Genomic DNA, 20,039 nt, shown 5'->3' with positions numbered 1-20,039 from the left:
TAACTCAGTGTACGGCGACAGGAAAAGTGCACTAGGTCGGGCGTCGAGGTGAACCAGCTGAATATAAGCCACTCAAGTTGACGACAAGTGCATTGAAAAGTAAAAGCTGCTGGCCTTTACCTTTTCTTTGTCAAAGCGCCTGTTCGGCAAGTAGTTAGTAAAGTAATATTTTCAGCCTTGTCCACAGTCTCATAACATGTTTAACAGGAAGCACAGCACGCTGGTTAAGCTCATGGCAAACTGTTACTAACAGCTAAAATGAAAGCTTGTCTGTATGTAGTCTAACTGGTTAGTTTGTCACTAATCTCCAAATTTTGCAAATTGCTATAAACTTCACTCTCTTAAACCAGTAACAGTCTGAGCTGGACTGATAGGGGTCTGTATGGATAAAGATAAAATCCTAATGATACCCATCCCTACAGCTGGTTAGTGGCTTCGCCCTGACTTTAGGCAGATGAGATATTCACTGTTCAAATAACTTCATTATAAGCCTTGTTTAAGCATAAATGATTTATATATGCACCCAATAACAGAACTTAAAAAAATGCTTTGCTCAAAGCTCAAAGCTTTTAAACTCAAGTTAAAACTGAGTTTTATCTCCTTTTGGGAGGGGGTATCTGTGTGTGTGTGTGTGTGTGTGTGTGTGTGTGTGTTTGTGTTTGTGTTTGAGGGGGGAGGGGAAGAGGAGTTGATTGAGTCTGTGAGAAGCTGCCACAGGGAGGTTACAGTCAAGAGAGAGCCAAGAGCTGTCACAGATGATGAGCTCTGAAAAATATTATCACAGAAAATAATTAGCGTAAAAGCTTTTATTTTAAATTTTTTACATCTCGGGAAGTGTGAACTGTTACGCCAGGCGTGTGCCCTGCGACCTGCGTTGACCCCGCGGTTGCCGGGGGTCCCGCGGTCGGCGCTCGCTCCGCCGACGGGCGCCGGGTGCGAGGCCCGGTTCAACGGCTGCTCGCAGCTTTAGATTATTATTATTATTATTTTTATTTCTTCTTTTTCCGCCTCTTTGATCGCCTTTTTGAGGGCCTTAACATGCGTCAAAACTCCTGAAAATTTGCAGACGCGTCAGGCACGGCGAAAAATTTAAGAATTTTAGGGGTCTTGAGCATGGGTGTGGCAAAATGGCCTCGGTAGCGCCACCTACATTTTTAAACGGAACAGCCCCTCAAGCCCGTTGCGCCTAAAAATCTGAAAATCTGCACACATAATGTAACATCCCATGACGCACCAAAAAAGTCTCTTGGAGCCATATTCTAAACCCAACAGAAAGTATTTTTATTTTGACCGGAAGGTGAAAAAATTGTGTGTTTTTGGCCATTTCCAGGGGTCGCTTGAACGCGAACTAGTCCTAGACGCATTATCCGATTGACTTCAAAAATTTGATAATTTGTTCTTAAGACATAGACGAAGTTAAATTGCAAAAGTTTCGGACTTTTCATTGAAGGGCGTGGAGTTATGGCCCCCTCAAAGTTCGATCACTCGCCACAAAACAGGAAGTTGCTTTAAATTTGCTATATTTCGGCCCATACTTTGTCCAAACTGCATCAAACTTTACAGGATTGTTAATGGTACCTATCTGCACACATCCATATGTCAATATTCATACAATTGTTGTAGCACCACCTATTTATAGCAGGAAATGACATATTTTATAGGTGTGATGTCCAGTTTCTAGACGGGTGACCAGATTCACTTCAAATGTTGTCAGGACAGACTTAAGGATTTTTGGAAGACTGGCTCCGAAAATTGTGAGTTTTGGGTCGAAGCGTGTGCCGGTTCTGGCCCGTCAAAGTTCGGAAACCCAACTTCCTGTTTGAAACCTCAGATTTTGGGGTAACTTCCTGTTGCGACTCTCTACTTTATCCTACAGATGGAGCCATTGTATTACTCTTTGATGGGTTTTTTGGAAGGGGGTCTCTGTGTGTGTGTGTGTCTGTGTGTGTGGTCTGAGGGGGGAGGGAAGAGGAGTTGATTGTGTCTGTGAGAAGCTGCCACAGAGAGGTTACAGTCAGGAGAGCCAAGAGCTGTCACAGATGATGAGCTCTGAAAAATATTATCACAGAAAATAATTAGCATAAAAGCTTTTATTTTAAATTTTTACATCTGGGAAGTGTGAACTGTTACGCCAGCGTGTGCCCTGCGACCTGCGTTGACCCCGCGGTTGCCGGGTCCCGTGGTCGCCACTCCCCCGACGGGCGCCGGGTGCGAGCCGTTCAACGCTGCTCGCAGCTTTAATTATTATTATTATTAGGGCCCGAGCAACGAGTTGCGTGGCCCAACGGCCATGCAACGAGTTGCAAGGACCCTCTGTTTTCGTCTGTTTATTATTAGGCCCGAGCAACGAGTTGCGTGGGCCAACGGGGCATGCAACGAGTTGCAAGGACCCTCTTGTTTTCGGTCTGTTTATTATTATTATTATTATTATTATTATTATTATTATTATTTTTTTCTTCTTTTTCCGCCTCTTAGATCGGCTTTTTGAGGGCCTTAACATGCGTGAAAACTTACCAAAATTTGCAGACGCGTCAGGCACGGCGAAAAATTTAATAATTTAGGGGTCTTGAGCATGGGCGTGGTAAAATGCCCTCGGTAGCGCCACCTACATTTTTAAACGGAACAGCCCCTCAAGCCCGTTGCGCCTAAAAATCTGAAAATCTGCACACATATGTAACATCCCATGACGCACCAAAAAGTCTCTTGGAGCCATATTCTAAACCCAACAGAAAGTATTTTTATTTTGACCGGAAGGTGAAAAAATTGTGTGTTTTTGGCCATTTCCAGGGGTCGCTTGAACGCGAACTAGTCCTAGACGCATTATCCCATTGACTTCAAAACTTAATAGTATGTTCTTAAGACATAGACGATGTTAAATTGCGGCAGATTTTGAGTTTTTGTTGAAGGGCGTGGAAGTTATGGCCCCTCAAAGTTCGATTACTCGCCACGAAACAGGAAGTTGCTTTATTTTTGCTATATTTCGGCCATACTTTGTCCAAACTGCATCAAACTTTACAGGATTGTTAATGGTACCTATCTGCACACATCCATATGTCAATATTCATACAATTGTTGTAGCACCACCTATTTATAGCAGGAAATGACATATTTTATAGTGTGATGTCCAGTTTCTAGACGGGTGACCAGATTCACTTCAAATGTTGTCAGCCCCTCCTTGACAATTTTTGGAAGACTGGCCTCCGAAAATTGTGAGTTTGGGTCGAAGCGTGTGCCGGTTCTGGCCTGTCAAAGTTCGGAAACCCAACTTCCTGTTTTGAAACCTCAGATTTTGGGGTAACTTCCTGTTGCGACTCTCTACTTTATCCTACAGATGGAGCCATTGTATTACTCTTTGATGGGTTTTTGGAAGGGGGTCTCTGTGTGTGTGTGTCTGTGTGTGTGTGTTTGAGGGGGGAGGGGAAGAGGAGTTGATTGAGTCTGTGAGAAGCTGCCACAGGGAGGTTACAGTCAGGAGAGCCAAGAGCTGTCACAGATGATGAGCTCTGAAAAATATTATCACAGAAAATAATTAGCATAAAAGCTTTTATTTTAAATTTGTTGCAACAAATTCAGGTTTCTTACAGCATTTTCCTTATTGAAAACTAAATTCTACCTGAAATGTATCAATAAAAATCTTCTTTTGCAGTTAATGTCACCAGTTTATAGTTTAGTTTTAATAGCATTCCCTGTCACTGATGTGCCTTTAATTATCGGTTCTATCAGGGATCATTTATGTGTTTATCTTACGGGGGTGAGCCACCTCACAGGTTGGTTATATTACCTGTTGACCTCAGCTCAGTGAGCTAAGACAATGTTTAATGCAGTGTTTTTTCTGATATGAAAATGGATATTATTCAGCACATCTAACCTCAGCAGGCCCCTCTTCAGAAACTCATATCTGCAGATGTCAAAGCTGGCTCAAACGTTGTCCACAGTCTCATGACATGTTTAACACGAAGCACAGCACGCTGGTTAAGCTCATGGCAAACTGTTACTAAACAGCTAAAATGAAAGCTTGTCTGTATGTAGTCTAACTGGTTAGTTTGTCACTAATCTCCAAATTTTGCAAATTGCTATAAACTTCACTCTCTTAAACCAGTAACAGTCTGAGCTGGACTGATAGGGGTCTGTATGGATAAAGATAAAATCCTAATGATACCCATCCCTACAGCTGGTTAGTGGCTTCGCCCTGACTTTAGGCAGATGAGATATTCACTGTTCAAATAACTTCATTATAAGCCTTGTTTAAGCATAAATGATTTATATATGCACCCAATAACAGAACTTGCAAAAAAATGCTTTTGCTCAAAGCTCAAAGCTTGTAAACTCAAGTTAAAACTGAGTTTTATCTCCTTTTGGGAGGGGGTATCTGTGTGTGTGTGTGTGTTTGTGTTTGTGTTTGTGTTTGTGTTTGAGGGGGGAGGGGAAGAGGAGTTGATTGAGTCTGTGAGAAGCTGCCACAGAGAGGTTACAGTCAGGAGAGCCAAGAGCTGTCACAGATGATGAGCTCTGAAAAATATTATCACAGAAAATAATTAGCATAAAAGCTTTTATTTAAAATTTTTACATCTCGGAAGTGTGAACTGTTACGCCAGCGTGTGCCCTGCGACCTGCGTTGACCCCGCGGTTGCCGGGGTCCCGCGGTCGCCGCTCCCCCGACGGGCGCCGGGTGCGAGGGCCCGTTCAACGCTGCTCGCAGCTTTAATTATTATTATATTATTGCCCGAGCACGAGTTGCGTGGCCCAACGGGCCATGCACGATTGCAAGGACCCTTTGTTTCGTCTGTTTATTATTATTATTTTTATTATTAGGGCCCGAGCAACGAGTTGCGTGGCCAACGGCCATGCAACGAGTTGAAGGACCTCTTGTTTCGTTCGTTTATTATTATTAGGCCCGAGCAACGAGTTGCGTGGCCACGGGCATGCAACGAGTGCAAGGACCCCTTGTTTTCGTTCGTTTATTATTATTATTATTATTATTATTTTTTTCTTCTTTTTCCGCTCTTTGATCGCCTTCTTGAGGGCCTTAACATGCGTCAAAACTCCTGAAAATTTGCAGACGCGTCAGGCACGGCGAAAAATTTAAGAATTTAGGGGTCTTGAGCATGGGCGTGGCAAAATGGCCTCGGTAGCGCCACCTACATTTTTAAACGGAACAGCCCCTCAAGCCCGTTGTGCCTAAAAATCTGAAAATCTGCACACATATGTAACATCCCATGACGCACCAAAAAGTCTCTTGGAGCCATATTCTAAACCCAACAGAAAGTATTTTTATTTTGACCGGAAGGTGAAAAAATTGTGTGTTTTTGGCCATTTCCAGGGGTCGCTTGAACGCGAACTAGTCCTAGACGCATTATCCGATTGACTTCAAAATTTGATAATTTGTTCTTAAGACATAGACGAAGTTAAATTGCAAAAGTTTCGGACTTTTCATTGAAGGGCGTGGAAGTTATGGCCCCTCAAAGTTCGATTACTCGCCACGAAACAGGAAGTTGCTTTATATTTGCTATATTTCGGCCATACTTTGTCCAAACTGCATCAAACTTTACAGGATTGTTAATGGTACCTATCTGCACACATCCATATGTCAATATTCATACAATTGTTGTAGCGCCACCTATTTATAGCAGGAAATGACATATTTTATAGTGTGATGTCCAGTTTCTAGACGGGGTGACCAGATTCACTTCAAATGTTGTCAGCCCCTCCTTGACAATTTTTGGAAGAAGTCCTCCGAAAATTGTGAGTTTGGGTCGAAGCGTGTGCCGGTTCTGGCCCGTCAAAGTTCGGAAACCCAACTTCCTGTTTGAAACCTCAGATTTTGGGGTAACTTCCTGTTGCGACTCTCTACTTTATCCTATAGATGGAGCCATTGTATTACTCTTTGATGGGTTTTTGGAGGGGGGTCTCTGTGTGTGTGTGTCTGTGTGTGTGTGTGTGTGTGTGTGTGTGTTTGTGTTTGTGTTTGTGTTGAGGGGGGAGGGGAAGAGGAGTTGATTGAGTCTGTGAGAAGCTGCCACAGAGAGGTTACAGTCAGGAGAGCCAAGAGCTGCTTTACACGCGGGATAAAAACTTCAGTTAAGATTTGAGCTGTCACTTGAGAAAGCATCATGCCAAAAACTAAGGAAATCACTGTAGACTTGAAGAAAAGAATTGTCGATGCTCAGGAAGCAGGAGAAGGATATACAAAGTTATCACAGCATTTCCAAGCGTCAAGAACTCAAATGAGAAGCGTCACCGAGAAATTCAAGGAGAGCCACACTGTGCAGAACAAGCCTGGCAGAGGTAGGAAGCCAAAGATTTCAATGACCCTGGAAAGAAAACCAGTGAGAGACCTGTCTAAAGAACCCATAAACGCTGCCAAGACACTAGTGAATGACTAAGTTAAGTCTGAAATTGTAGCCTCAAAGAAGATTACATGAATTCATGTAATCTTACCATATGTCTCCCCTTGACCAAAGCTGAGCGTGGATTGATGCTGTCTTTACAGTTTGGTTTTGATCAGTTAGGAAATTTCACAAGGGGTCAGCTGATTTTTTCGTCGTTACTCAGTGTACGGCAACAGGAAAAGTGCATGTCTACATCCACCGGCGTCGAGGTGAACCAGCTGAATATAAGCCACTCAAGTTGACGACAAGTGCATTGAAAAGTAAAAGCTGCTGGCCTTTACCTTTTCTTTGTCAAAGCGCCTGTTCAGCCAGTAGTTAGTAAAGTAATATTTTCAGCGTTGTCCACAGTCTCATGACATGTTTAACAGGAAGCACAGCACGCTGGTTAAGCTCATGGCAAACTGTTACTAACAGCTAAAATGAAAGCTTGTCTGTATGTAGTCTAACTGGTTAGTTTGTCACTAATCTCCAAATTTTGCAAATTGCTATAAACTTCACTCTCTTAAACCAGTAACAGTCTGAGCTGGACTGATAGGGTCTGTATGGATAAAGATAAAATCCTAATGATACCCATCCCTACAGCTGGTTAGTGGCTTCGCCCTGACTTTAGGCAGATGAGATATTCACTATTCAAATAAGTTCATTATAAGCCTTGTTTAAGCATAAATGATTTATATATGCACCCAATAACAGAACTTAAAAAAATGCTTTTGCTCAAAGCTCAAAGCTTGTAAAGTCAAGTTAAAACTGAGTTTTATCTCCTTTTGGGAGGGGGTATCTCTCTCTGTGTTTGTGTGGGTGTGTTTGTGTTTGTGTTTGAGGGGGGAGGGGAAGAGGAGTTAATTGAGTCTGTGAGAAGCTGCCACAGGGAGGTTACAGTCAGGAGAGCCAAGAGCTGTCACAGATGATGAGCTCTGAAAAATATTATGACAGAAAATAATTAGCATAAAAGCTTTTATTTTAAATTTTTACATCTCGGAAGTGTGAACTGTTACGCCAGCGTGTACCCTGCGACCTGCGTTGACCCCGCGGTTGCCGGGGTCCCGCGGTCGGCCCGCTCCCCCCGACGGGGCGGCCACGGGGTGGCCGAGGCGGCCCGTTCCAACGGCTGCCTCGCAAGACTCTTGTATTATTATTATTATTATTATTATTATTATTTTTTTTTCTTCTTTTTCCGCCTCTTAGATCGGCTTTTTGAGGGCCTTAACATGCGTGAAAACTTACCAAAATTTGCAGACGCGTCAGGCACGGCGAAAAATTTAATAATTTAGGGGTCTTGAGCATGGGTCGTGGTAAAATGGCCTCGGTAGCGCCACCTACATTTTTAAACGGAACAGCCCCTCAAGCCCGTTGCGCCTAAAAATCTGAAAATCTGCACACATATGTAACATCCCATGACGCACCAAAAAGTCTCTTGGAGCCATATTCTAAACCCAACAGAAAGTATTTTTATTTTGACCGGAAGGTGAAAAAATTGTGTGTTTTTGGCCATTTCCAGGGGTCGCTTGAACGCGAACTAGTCCTAGACGCATTATCCGATTGACTTCAAAACTTAATAGTATGTTCTTAAGACATAGACGATGTTAAATTGCGGCAGATTTTGAGTTTTTGTTGAAGGGCGTGGAAGTTATGGCCCCTCAAAGTTCGATTACTCGCCACGAAACAGGAAGTTGCTTTATTTTTGCTATATTTCGGCCATACTTTGTCCAAACTGCATCAAACTTTACAGGATTGTTAATGGTACCTATCTGCACACATCCATATGTCAATATTCATACAATTGTTGTAGCACCACCTATTTATAGCAGGAAATGACATATTTTATAGTGTGATGTCCAGTTTCTAGACGGGTGACCAGATTCACTTCAAATGTTGTCAGCCCCTCCTTGAGGAATTTTTTGGAAGACTGGCTCCGAAAATTGTGAGTTTTGGTCGAAGCGTGTGCCGGTTCTGGCCCGTCAAAGTTCAGAAACCCAACTTCCTGTTTGAAACCTCAGATTTTGGGGTAACTTCCTGTTGCGACTCTCTACTTTATCCTATAGATGGAGCCATTGTATTACTCTTTGATGGGTTTTTGGAAGGGGGTCTCTGTGTGTGTGTGTCTGTGTGTGTGTGTGTGTGTGTGTGTGTGTGTTTGTGTTTGTGTTTGTGTTTGAGGGGGGAGGGGAAGAAGAGTTGATTGAGTCTGTGAGAAGCTGCCACAGAGAGGTTACAGTCAGGAGAGCCAAGAGCTGCTTTACACGCGGTATAAAAACTTCAGTTAAGATTTGAGCTGTCACTTGAGAAAGCATCATGCCAAAAACTAAGGAAATCACTGTAGACTTGAAGAATTGTCGATGCTTAGGAAGCAGGAGAAGGATATACAAAGTTATAACAGCATTTCCAAGCGTCAAGAACTCAAATGAGAAGCGTCACCGAGAAATTCAAGGAGAGCCACACTGTGCAGAACAAGCCTGGCAGAGGTAGGAAGCCAAAGATTTCAATGACCCTGGAAAGAAAACCAGTTAGAGACCTGTCTAAAGAACCCATAAATCGCTGCCAAGACACTAGTGAATGACTTAGTTAAGTCTGAAATTGTAGTCTCAAAGAAGATTACATGAATTCATGTAATCTTACCATATGTCTCCCCTTGACCAAAGCTGAGCGTGGATTGATGCTGTCTTTACAGTTTGGTTTTGATCAGTTAGGAAATTTCACACGGGGTCAGCTGATTTTTTCGTCTTACTCAGTGTACGGCGACAGGAAAAGTTCACTAGGTCCTCCAGCGTCGAGGTGAACCAGCTGAATATAAGCCACTCAAGTTGACGACAAGTGCATTGAAAAGTAAAAGCTGCTGGCCTTTACCTTTTCTTTGTCAAAGCGCCTGTTTGGCCAGTAGTTAGTAAAGTAATATTTTCAGCGTTGTCCACAGTCTCATGACATGTTTAACAGGAAGCACAGCACGCTGGTTAAGCTCATGGCAAACTGTTACTAACAGCTAAAATGAAAGCTTGTCTGTATGTAGTCTAACTGGTTAGTTTGTCACTAATCTCCAAATTTTGGCAAATTGCTATAAACTTCACTCTCTTAAACCAGTAACAGTCTGAGCTGGACTGATAGGGGTCTGTATGGATAAAGATAAAATCCTAATGATACCCATCCCTACAGCTGGTTAGTGGCTTCGCCCTGACTTTAGGCAGATGAGATATTCACTGTTCAAATAACTTCATTATAAGCCTTGTTTAAGCATAAATGATTTATATATGCACCCAATAACAGAACTTAAAAAAATGCTTTTGCTCAAAGCTCAAAGCTTGTAAACTCAAGTTAAAACTGAGTTTTATCTCCTTTTGGGAGGGGGTATTTCTCTGTGTGTTTGTGTGTGTGTGTGTGGGTGTGTTTGTGTTTGTGTTTGAGGGGGAGGGGAAGAGGAGTTGATTGAGTCTGTGAGAAGCTGCCACAGAGAGGTTACAGTCAAGAGAGCCAAGAGCTGTCACAGATGATGAGCTCTGAAAAATATTATCACAGAAAATAATTAGCGTAAAAGCTTTTATTTAAAATTTTAACATCTGGGAAGTGTGAACTGTTACGCCAGCGTGTGCCCTGCGACCTGCGTTGACCCCGCGGTTGCCGGGGTCCCGCCGGGTCGCCGCTCCCCCCGACGGGCGCCGGGTGCGAGGGCCCCGTTCAACGCTGCTCGCAGCTTTAATTATTATTATTATTATTTTTTTTCTTCTTTTTCCGCCTCTTAGATCGGCTTTTTGAGGGCCTTAACATGCGTGAAAACTACCAAAATTTGCAGACGCGTCAGGCACGGCGAAAAATTTAATAATTTAGGGGTCTTGAGCATGGGCTGTGGTAAAATGGCCTCGGTAGCGCCACCTACATTTTTAAACGGAACAGCCCCTCAAGCCCGTTGCGCCTAAAAATCTGAAAATCTGCACACATATGTAACATCCCATGACGCACCAAAAAGTCTCTTGGAGCCATATTCTAAACCCAACAGAAAGTATTTTTATTTTGACCGGAAGGTGAAAAAATTGTGTGTTTTTGGCCATTTCCAGGGGTCGCTTGAACGCGAACTAGTCCTAGACGCATTATCCGATTGACTTCAAAACTTAATAGTATGTTCTTAAGACATAGACGATGTTAAATTGCGGCAGATTTTGAGTTTTTGTTGAAGGGCGTGGAAGTTATGGCCCCTCAAAGTTCGATTACTCGCCACGAAACAGGAAGTTGCTTTATTTTTGCTATATTTCGGCCATACTTTGTCCAAACTGCATCAAACTTTACAGGATTGTTAATGGTACCTATCTGCACACATCCATATGTCAATATTCATACAATTGTTGTAGCGCCACCTATTTATAGCAGGAAATGACATATTTTATAGTGTGATGTCCAGTTTCTAGACGGGTGACCAGATTCACTTCAAATGTTGTCAGCCCCTCCTTGAGGAATTTTTTGGAAGACTGGCTCCGAAAATTGTGAGTTTTGGTCGAAGCGTGTGCCGGTTCTGGCCCGTCAAAGTTCGGAAACCCAACTTCCTGTTTGAAACCTCAGATTTTGGGGTAACTTCCTGTTGCGACTCTCTACTTTATCCTATAGATGGAGCCATTGTATTACTCTTTGATGGGTTTTTGGAAGGGGGTCTCTGTGTGTGTGTGTCTGTGTGTGTGTGTGTGTGTGTGTGTGTGTGTTTGTGTTTGTGTTTGTGTTTGAGGGGGGAGGGGAAGAAGAGTTGATTGAGTCTGTGAGAAGCTGCCACAGAGAGGTTACAGTCAGGAGAGCCAAGAGCTGCTTTACACGCGGTATAAAAACTTCAGTTAAGATTTGAGCTGTCACTTGAGAAAGCATCATGCCAAAAACTAAGGAAATCACTGTAGACTTGAAAGAATTGTCGATGCTTAGGAAGCAGGAGAAGGATATACAAAGTTATAACAGCATTTCCAAGCGTCAAGAACTCAAATGAGAAGCGTCACCGAGAAATTCAAGGAGAGCCACACTGTGCAGAACAAGCCTGGCAGAGGTAGGAAGCCAAAGATTTCAATGACCCTGGAAAGAAAACCAGTTAGAGACCTGTCTAAAGAACCCATAAACGCTGCCAAGACACTAGTGAATGACTTAGTTAAGTCTGAAATTGTAGTCTCAAAGAAGATTACATGAATTCATGTAATCTTACCATATGTCTCCCCTTGACCAAAGCTGAGCGTGGATTGATGCTGTCTTTACAGTTTGGTTTTGATCAGTTAGGAAATTTCACACGGGGTCAGCTGATTTTTTCGTGTTACTCAGTGTACGGCGACAGGAAAAGTGCACTAGGTCCTCCAGCGTCGAGGTGAACCAGCTGAATATAAGCCACTCAAGTTGACGACAAGTGCATTGAAAAGTAAAAGCTGCTGGCCTTTACCTTTTCTTTGTAAAAGCGCCTGTTCGGCCAGTAGTTAGTAAAGTAATATTTTCAGCGTTGTCCACAGTCTCATGACATGTTTAACACGAAGCACAGCACGCTGGTTAAGCTCATGGCAAACTGTTACTAACAGCTAAAATGAAAGCTTGTCTGTATGTAGTCTAACTGGTTAGTTTGTCACTAATCTCCAAATTTTGCAAATTGCTATAAACTTCACTCTCTTAAACCAGTAACAGTCTGAGCTGGACTGATAGGGGTCTGTATGGATAAAGATAAAATCCTAATGATACCCATCCCTACAGCTGGTTAGTGGCTTCGCCCTGACTTTAGGCAGATGAGATATTCACTGTTCAAATAACTTCATTATAACCCTTGTTTAAGCATAAATGATTTATATATGCACCCAATAACAGAACTTGCAAAAAAATGCTTTTGCTCAAAGCTCAAAGCTTGTAAACTCAAGTTAAAACTGAGTTTTATCTCCTTTTGGGAGGGGGTATCTGTGTGTGTGTGTGTGTTTGTGTTTGTGTTTGAGGGGGGAGGGGAAGAGGAGTTGATTGAGTCTGTGAGAAGCTGCCACAGGGAGGTTACAGTCAGGAGAGCCATGAGCTGTCACAGATGATGAGCTCTGAAAAATATTATCACAGAAAATAATTAGCGTAAAAGCTTTTATTTTAAATTTTTACATCTCGGAAGTGTGAACTGTTACGCCAGCGTGTGCCCTGCGACCTGCGTTGACCCCGCGGTTGCCGGGGTCCCGCGGACGCCGCTCCCCCGACGGGCGCCGGGTGCGAGGGCCCGTTCAACGCTGCTCGCAGCTTTAATTATTATTATTATTATTTTTTTTCTTCTTTTTCCGCCTCTTAGATCGGCTTTTTGAGGGCCTTAACATGCGTGAAAACTTACCAAAATTTGCAGACGCGTCAGGCACGGCGAAAAATTTAATAATTTAGGGGTCTTGAGCATGGGCGTGGTAAAATGCCCTCGGTAGCGCCACCTACATTTTTAAACGGAACAGCCCCTCAAGCCCGTTGCGCCTAAAAATCTGAAAATCTGCACACATATGTAACATCCCATGACGCACCAAAAAGTCTCTTGGAGCCATATTCTAAACCCAACAGAAAGTATTTTTATTTTGACCGGAAGGTGAAAAAATTGTGTGTTTTTGGCCATTTCCAGGGGTCGCTTGAACGCGAACTAGTCCTAGACGCATTATCCCATTGACTTCAAAACTTAATAGTATGTTCTTAAGACATAGACGATGTTAAATTGCGGCAGATTTTGAGTTTTTGTTGAAGGGCGTGGAAGTTATGGCCCCTCAAAGTTCGATTACTCGCCACGAAACAGGAAGTTGCTTTATTTTTGCTATATTTCGGCCATACTTTGTCCAAACTGCATCAAACTTTACAGGATTGTTAATGGTACCTATCTGCACACATCCATATGTCAATATTCATACAATTGTTGTAGCGCCACCTATTTATAGCAGGAAATGACATATTTTATAGTGTGATGTCCAGTTTCTAGACGGGTGACCAGATTCACTTCAAATGTTGTCAGCCCCTCCTTGACAATTTTTGGAAGAAGTCCTCCGAAAATTGTGAGTTTGGGTCGAAGCGTGTGCCGGTTCTGGCCCGTCAAAGTTCGGAAACCCAACTTCCTGTTTGAAACCTCAGATTTTGGGGTAACTTCCTGTTGCGACTCTCTACTTTATCCTACAGATGGAGCCATTGTATTACTCTTTGATGGGTTTTTGGAAGGGGGTCTCTGTGTGTGTGTGTCTGTGTGTGTGTGTTTGAGGGGGAGGGGAAGAGGAGTTGATTGAGTCTGTGAGAAGCTGCCACAGGGAGGTTACAGTCAAGAGAGCCATGAGCTGTCACAGATGATGAGCTCTGAAAAATATTATCACAGAAAATAATTAGCATAAAAGCTTTTATTTTAAATTTGTTGCAACAAATTCAGGTTTCTTACAGCATTTTCCTTATTGAAAACTAAATTCTACCTGAAATGTATCAATAAAAATCTTCTTTTGCAGTTAATGTCACCAGTTTATAGTTTAGTTTTAATAGCATTCCCTGTCACTGATGTGCCTTTAATTATCGGTTCTATCAGGGATCATTTATGTGTTTATCTTACGGGGGTGAGCCACCTCACAGGTTGGTTATATTACCTGTTGACCTCAGCTCAGTGAGCTAAGACAATGTTTAATGCAGTGTTTTTTCTGATATGAAAATGGATATTATTCAGCACATCTAACCTCAGCAGGCCCCTCTTCAGAAACTCATATCTGCAGATGTCAAAGCTGGCTCAAAAAATTAAACTGGCTTCAAATTAATTTGAAGGAATTGTAGGTTATTTTGAATTCATGTAATCTTACCATATGTCTCCCCTTGACCAAAGTCTTTACAGTTTGGTTTTGATCAGTTAGGAAATTTCACAAGGGGTCGGCTGATATTTTCATGTTACACAGTGTACGGCGACAGGAAAAGTGCACGTCTACATCCACCGGCGTCGAGGTGAACCAGCTGAATATAAGCCACTCAAGTTGACGACAAGTGCATTGAAAAGTAAAAGCTGCTGGCCTTTACCTTTTCTTTGTAAAAGCGCCTGTTGGGCCAGTAGTTAGTAAAGTAATATTTTCAGCGTTGTCCACAGTCTCATGACATGTTTAACACGAAGCACAGCACGCTGGTTAAGCTCATGGCAAACTGTTACTAACAGCTAAAATGAAAGCTTGTCTGTATGTAGTCTAACTGGTTAGTTTGTCACTAATCTCCAAATTTTGCAAATTGCTATAAACTTCACTCTCTTAAACCAGTAACAGTCTGAGCTGGACTGATAGGGGTCTGTATGGATAAAGATAAAATCCTAATGATACCCATCCCTACAGCTGGTTAGTGGCTTCGCCCTGACTTTAGGCAGATGAGATATTCACTGTTCAAATAACTTCATTATAACCCTTGTTTAAGCATAAATGATTTATATATGCACCCAATAACAGAACTTGCAAAAAAATGCTTTTGCTCAAAGCTCAAAGCTTGTAAACTCAAGTTAAAACTGAGTTTTATCTCCTTTTGGGAGGGGGTATCTGTGTGTGTGTGTGTGTTTGTGTTTGTGTTTGTGTTTGAGGGGGGAGGGGAAGAGGAGTTGATTGAGTCTGTGAGAAGCTGCCACAGAGAGGTTACAGTCAGGAGAGCCAAGAGCTGTCACAGATGATGAGCTCTGAAAAATATTATCACAGAAAATAATTAGCGTAAAAGCTTTTATTTTAAATTTTTACATCTCGGAAGTGTGAACTGTTACGCCAGCGTGTGCCCTGCGACCTGCGTTGACCCCGCGGTTGCCGGGGTCCCGCGGTCGCCGCTCCCCCGACGGGCGCCGGGTGCGAGGGCCCGTTCAACGCTGCTCGCAGCTTTAATTCTATTTGTGATGAGGTGTCTGATGTGTTGCTGGGTCGGGCTCAGAGACAGTGTGACAGAATATCCTATAGGCACACAATTGTGGCTCAGTGTGCCTCATTACCTGCTCACAGAGCATTTTATGTTAACTACAGCATGCCACTACAGAGCTCATCTCAAGTGGGTAACAGGTTGCAGAGATGAATACAGAGATATAGAACAATATAGACAATTCGTTGCTTTTTTAACTGACTGCTGGAATTGCTTGGTTTTTGGATACTTGCATGGTTTGAATACCATGTTATTGCAGTTGCTATTGTGTAAAATCAGCATTTCCAACTGCTCTTCCTGTCATTTATGTACAATAAATACAGCTGCATTACCTGCTTTTATACACAGTTTTACTTACAGGTAGTGGAAGCTTCGGCTTTCAAAATATATTACTTTAGTACTTAGCAAGGAAAGTGAATAACCTACGCTGTCCTATGAAAATAGAGAGCAGTAACTAAGGCATGAAATAGAGAAAAAACACTATCAGGCTAGCTGGCAAACTGTGTTATAATGCCTGCATTTTATACATTTTAGGCGGATTATTTCACTCAAAACTCGTTTCCATAGAACCTGGAAAATACCCAAACAATTCTCTGCTTTTGGGTAATATTTATGATGAACCTTAGAGGGAAATGCAGTATCTATCATTGAATTAGATCTATAGCCTCCTTTTCCATTTTAACTCATTTGTTTAAGAAAATACCCTTTGATTATTTACAGTTCATTGAAATTAAATGTAGCCTTTCTCTGTTTTGCTAGTTGGCTGCCTGTTCAGTCACTATACTGACCTCAAATTAATAAATCAATCTACACTTTAATATATTTATGTGATAATGAAATAGCCCCCAAATCCTATGAAGTATTCCTTTTATAATGTTATATTTAAAATGTGATGATAGTTACTCTTATGCTGTTAATCAGCTGGTTAGAGTTAAGATAACAATAGGTTTTTATTCTCTATCATGACTGCATTGAACTACTGCCACATTTAGTTATGTGGAATAACTGAATGATCTAGATGTTTGTTCATCATCTAGCTTTATGTGCTAGCTGTGGCCATCTCACTAGCTAGCTAACATTTTACATAGCTCCTCTGCTTCAGCTGTCTCGCTGGTTGTCTTTCTGTGGCAGAGGGTGCAGTCAGTACAGCAGAGCCCACAGAATACCAAACAGTAAGCAGTTACTGCAGTGGCTTGTTTTTTGGATTGTTTTTTTTTCTTCTTCTTTTTTTTCTGCTTCTTAGCTTAGTTTTGTGGTTACTGTAAATTTAAAAGCCTGTTTTCACAGACATAAAAATTTAGGTGTGGATCAACAGATGTCAGAAAACCAGATTCCAGTCTTAACTTTATTTTGACACACTATTTTGTTTTGATTTTGTCCGCCAGTACAGAGGTCTAAACATCCTTTCTCTTCATACATTCTCCATTGCTATAGGTGTCATTTTGCTCTCTTGAACATAGTCACCTGTAACCTAGTAACCTAAGTCATGTCTCATCGTGCATCATTGGTGTTATCCATCCGCTCATCTCCTTCCTTGTCCACTCTGGCTCATCTTTGCTGTACAATCTTGTATCTTTTCTCTTCTTTCTGCCTTCTCTACTATTTTCCACTTTGTAGTTTCTCTCTATCATCTCAGTCACGCCTCTCCTGTCTCTTGATGGTGATACACCTTTCACCTTTATTCTTCAATTCTCCACTTGCGTCTCTGCTATGGCGCATTACGTTGTGTTTTCCCTTCATCAGCTCGACTGTTTGTGGTTATTTTCTTGTCCTCCTTTGTTTAATAACTCAACTGGAGCTGTGCAGAAAGCAGCAACTCATTTGGAGTTTGCTATTCACATGTACAGTATGCGTTGCCATTATTTATTACATGTACACAACAACAGAAAACTAAATACCTTGAATCACATGCAGTACATAAACATAGGCCAAAAAGAGATAAGCAACAAAATCCTTTTGACATCAATAATTGGTAAATCCTCTGATTAACTTGTAAGAATTGTCCTTAGAGTGCTTAAGTAATTGTGTTTGTGTGTGTCCTTTTTTATTGCATGCACCCCCCTCTCTTTAAAGCACATCTTTATAACCAAGCAATTCCAAAGCAATTTTCTCTGTGGGAGGAGAGTGTAATTTTCTATTCTGTGACACTGTGATGTGTAAGAAACTGGGAGCTGGCGCTAAAAGGCGTCTGTAGTGTGTGTCTTGGTGTGGGTGTGAGCCGCTTTAATGGCCAACGCGGGGCGGGTGGCGGCGGTGGTGAGCGGGTGCATGTCAGGAAGGCCATCATTTAATGACTCCCAAATAGTGCCCTCCTCGTTAGAGCTATCGTCCTGGAAACACGAGGCTGTGAACCAGGAGAGCGCCACACGCTGCAACAGTCTTTTATCTTCATATTAAACCATTTGCATAACATTACCGCGATAGATAGGATTCAGGAGATACTCAACCTACTCAGGGAGAGACAGAGAGAGAGTAGGCACAGGAGACACAGAGAGGGTATACTACATGTCCTTGCAAATCTAATCAGCGTTAAATGGAGCTGTCAGATGTGTGTGTGTGTGTGTGTGTGTGTCTGTCTGTGTGTGGTACTGGATGGCTCATGTCAGGAGTCATTTAACATTAAACTGCAATAGCGGGTAACAGGGCTGTAATTACAAAATACAAGAATCCAAGCTATTTCTTGTTAAATGTGACATCCAAATACAGCAGTTAACTACCAGTGATACACAAGATGAGGCCAGGTGGTGGCAATTCAGATGTCATGTGCACTTATGTCCTTCACAAAGTAAAGTTTTCTCTTTTTTTCCCCTTAATGTGTTGAGCAAATTGTACATAGTTACTGCAGCTTTGCAGAATACAAAGAAGTAGCCGATAAGAACAAATTGCATCGCTACCATTTTTTAAGTGGCTGATGTGGTTTGCGATGATGGCGGAACAAAAGACTCAATCTCATGTTGTGTGTAGGTGCAACATCCACCTATACTGTATAATGTGTGTTTTTCTTTGCTTTGCTTTGTGTCTAACAGCTGTCATTCCCTCCGCTCGAAGACAAATAAAGAGAACGAAAGAATCTCATTACTGTAGAGAAACAAGAGCAGGAAAGTGTGTAAGCACACACTAATTAGTTGGTGCTACTTGCTACTGCTTGATTAATTTAATCAGAAGTACACTTGATCTATATATAACTACCAGTATGAATGTAATATATGTGGCATATTTGGCAGATTAATAAACCTGTAGATGTACTCTTTCTTTAACTCTTTTATTTAAGGTTTTGACCACTGTTTGAGAATCCTTCAGTGAATTCTGGACCAATGATACATAGTGTAAAGTATACTGCATAACATAAGCTATATTGCACACAATACTTGCTGTTTTAAGACACAATACCATTGTGCTGGTCATCCACGTTCATGGTAAACCCACATAAGTGACTTTAATTGTTGTGCCCGATGAGTTGTCTCCTCTCAGGACTGTGTGGGCGTCTACAAACTTACTGGCCCTTTAAAGGTCAGAATATAGGGTAAGGGGGCAAAAAATAGCACACACCTTGCATGTACGGGAAAGTGTGGGCACCAGCTGCTATGAAAGGCTAAAGATGTCATCACATATCACATCATAAAATAGTCTCGTAACTGTGTGTGTGTGTGTGTGTGTGTGTGTGTGTGTGTGTGTGTGAGAGAGAGAGAGAGAGAGAGAGAGGGAGACAGATTGCCTGTTTATGCATATGGGGATAGATTCTGCCAGGTGAGTGTACCATTTACCATCAAGCCATTGAGTTCAGCAGGCATCTAATAACAAAGCATTTATGGCCCACTTACGCATGCATAGATATAACTGTCAGTAGGCAACAACAGTCGCATCTCCCCCGTCTCCAGCTATTCCTGCCTCTCTTAAAACACACAGACACCATCCGGATTGGACCCAAATACTCTAGAATTCTATCATCAGACTCGGGGATGAAATTAAAATCACTCATTTTCTTTCTCCATACAAGGAGCAGATCAATTTCCGGAGACTGGGACGTGATATTTTCCTGCCATTGGGCTTTCTCGTCTTTGGCACAGCACCCTGACTGCCTGTCAGCGGGGGGCCCGGGCCTGACTGCACGCCTCGCCGGAGAACAGTTACTTCTGCCGCGGCGAGTTTATTTGCGCCTCGCTATGAGAATTGCCATCATTTACCCTTCCCCAACACCTCCCAAAAAGAAAGAAATAGACAAGAGGGGAAGCGAGGGAAGAATGAGAACGGCGAAATTGATTCTTTTTGATACATACTGCATGGGGGACATTAGGCACCCATCGTTTGACCATCTATTTCCAGAAATGAACTGAATAAATTTTGCTTTAAGTAATGTATAGGCCTTTTGGAGGCCTTTGTTGTTGTTCATATCAAGAATGAATTGCTCGCTGCAGCATGCAAAGGTTATCCTGTGCGTTATGCTGGTTTTAAGAGAAGTCAATTAATAATGCAGCTGTACAGAAATAGTAACCCACTTTAAATAAAATAGTAATGCAGCATGTGTCAAGTGTGACAGAATTAAGTACAACCTGATCATCTGGTGGAGCATTAAAACCAAGGAGATGGTGTCTGCTGCATTAAGACTGAGGGCACGTTCGCCATGTGGACATTTTACTTTGTCTTCAGAATAAACAAATAATAAATAAATTAAATAGATGAAGCAATAAAAGCAGGCTGTAGAAAATTTGAGATATGATAGACTTTATTCAGTTGACTTTTTTTTTTGACCAGATGGTTATTTTGCAGGACGTGAGGATGTGCATGACACAATTGTTTGCACAAGCAGTGCTA

General features: G+C 42.1%; 1 protein-coding gene across 1 annotated transcript in view; it reads right to left on the bottom strand.

Annotated features, from left to right (window-relative positions):
• The window catches only part of ndufb4 (NADH:ubiquinone oxidoreductase subunit B4), a 52,961-nt gene that overhangs the window by 21,238 nt on the left and 11,684 nt on the right, over positions 1–20,039 (bottom strand). The gene's annotated exons all lie outside the window — the stretch shown is intronic.

The sequence above is a fragment of the Lates calcarifer genome, linkage group LG24, assembly GCF_001640805.2.
Source record: "Lates calcarifer isolate ASB-BC8 linkage group LG24, TLL_Latcal_v3, whole genome shotgun sequence".
Lineage (NCBI taxonomy): Eukaryota > Metazoa > Chordata > Actinopteri > Centropomidae > Lates > Lates calcarifer.
This window is presented reverse-complemented; position numbering and strand designations above follow the sequence as displayed.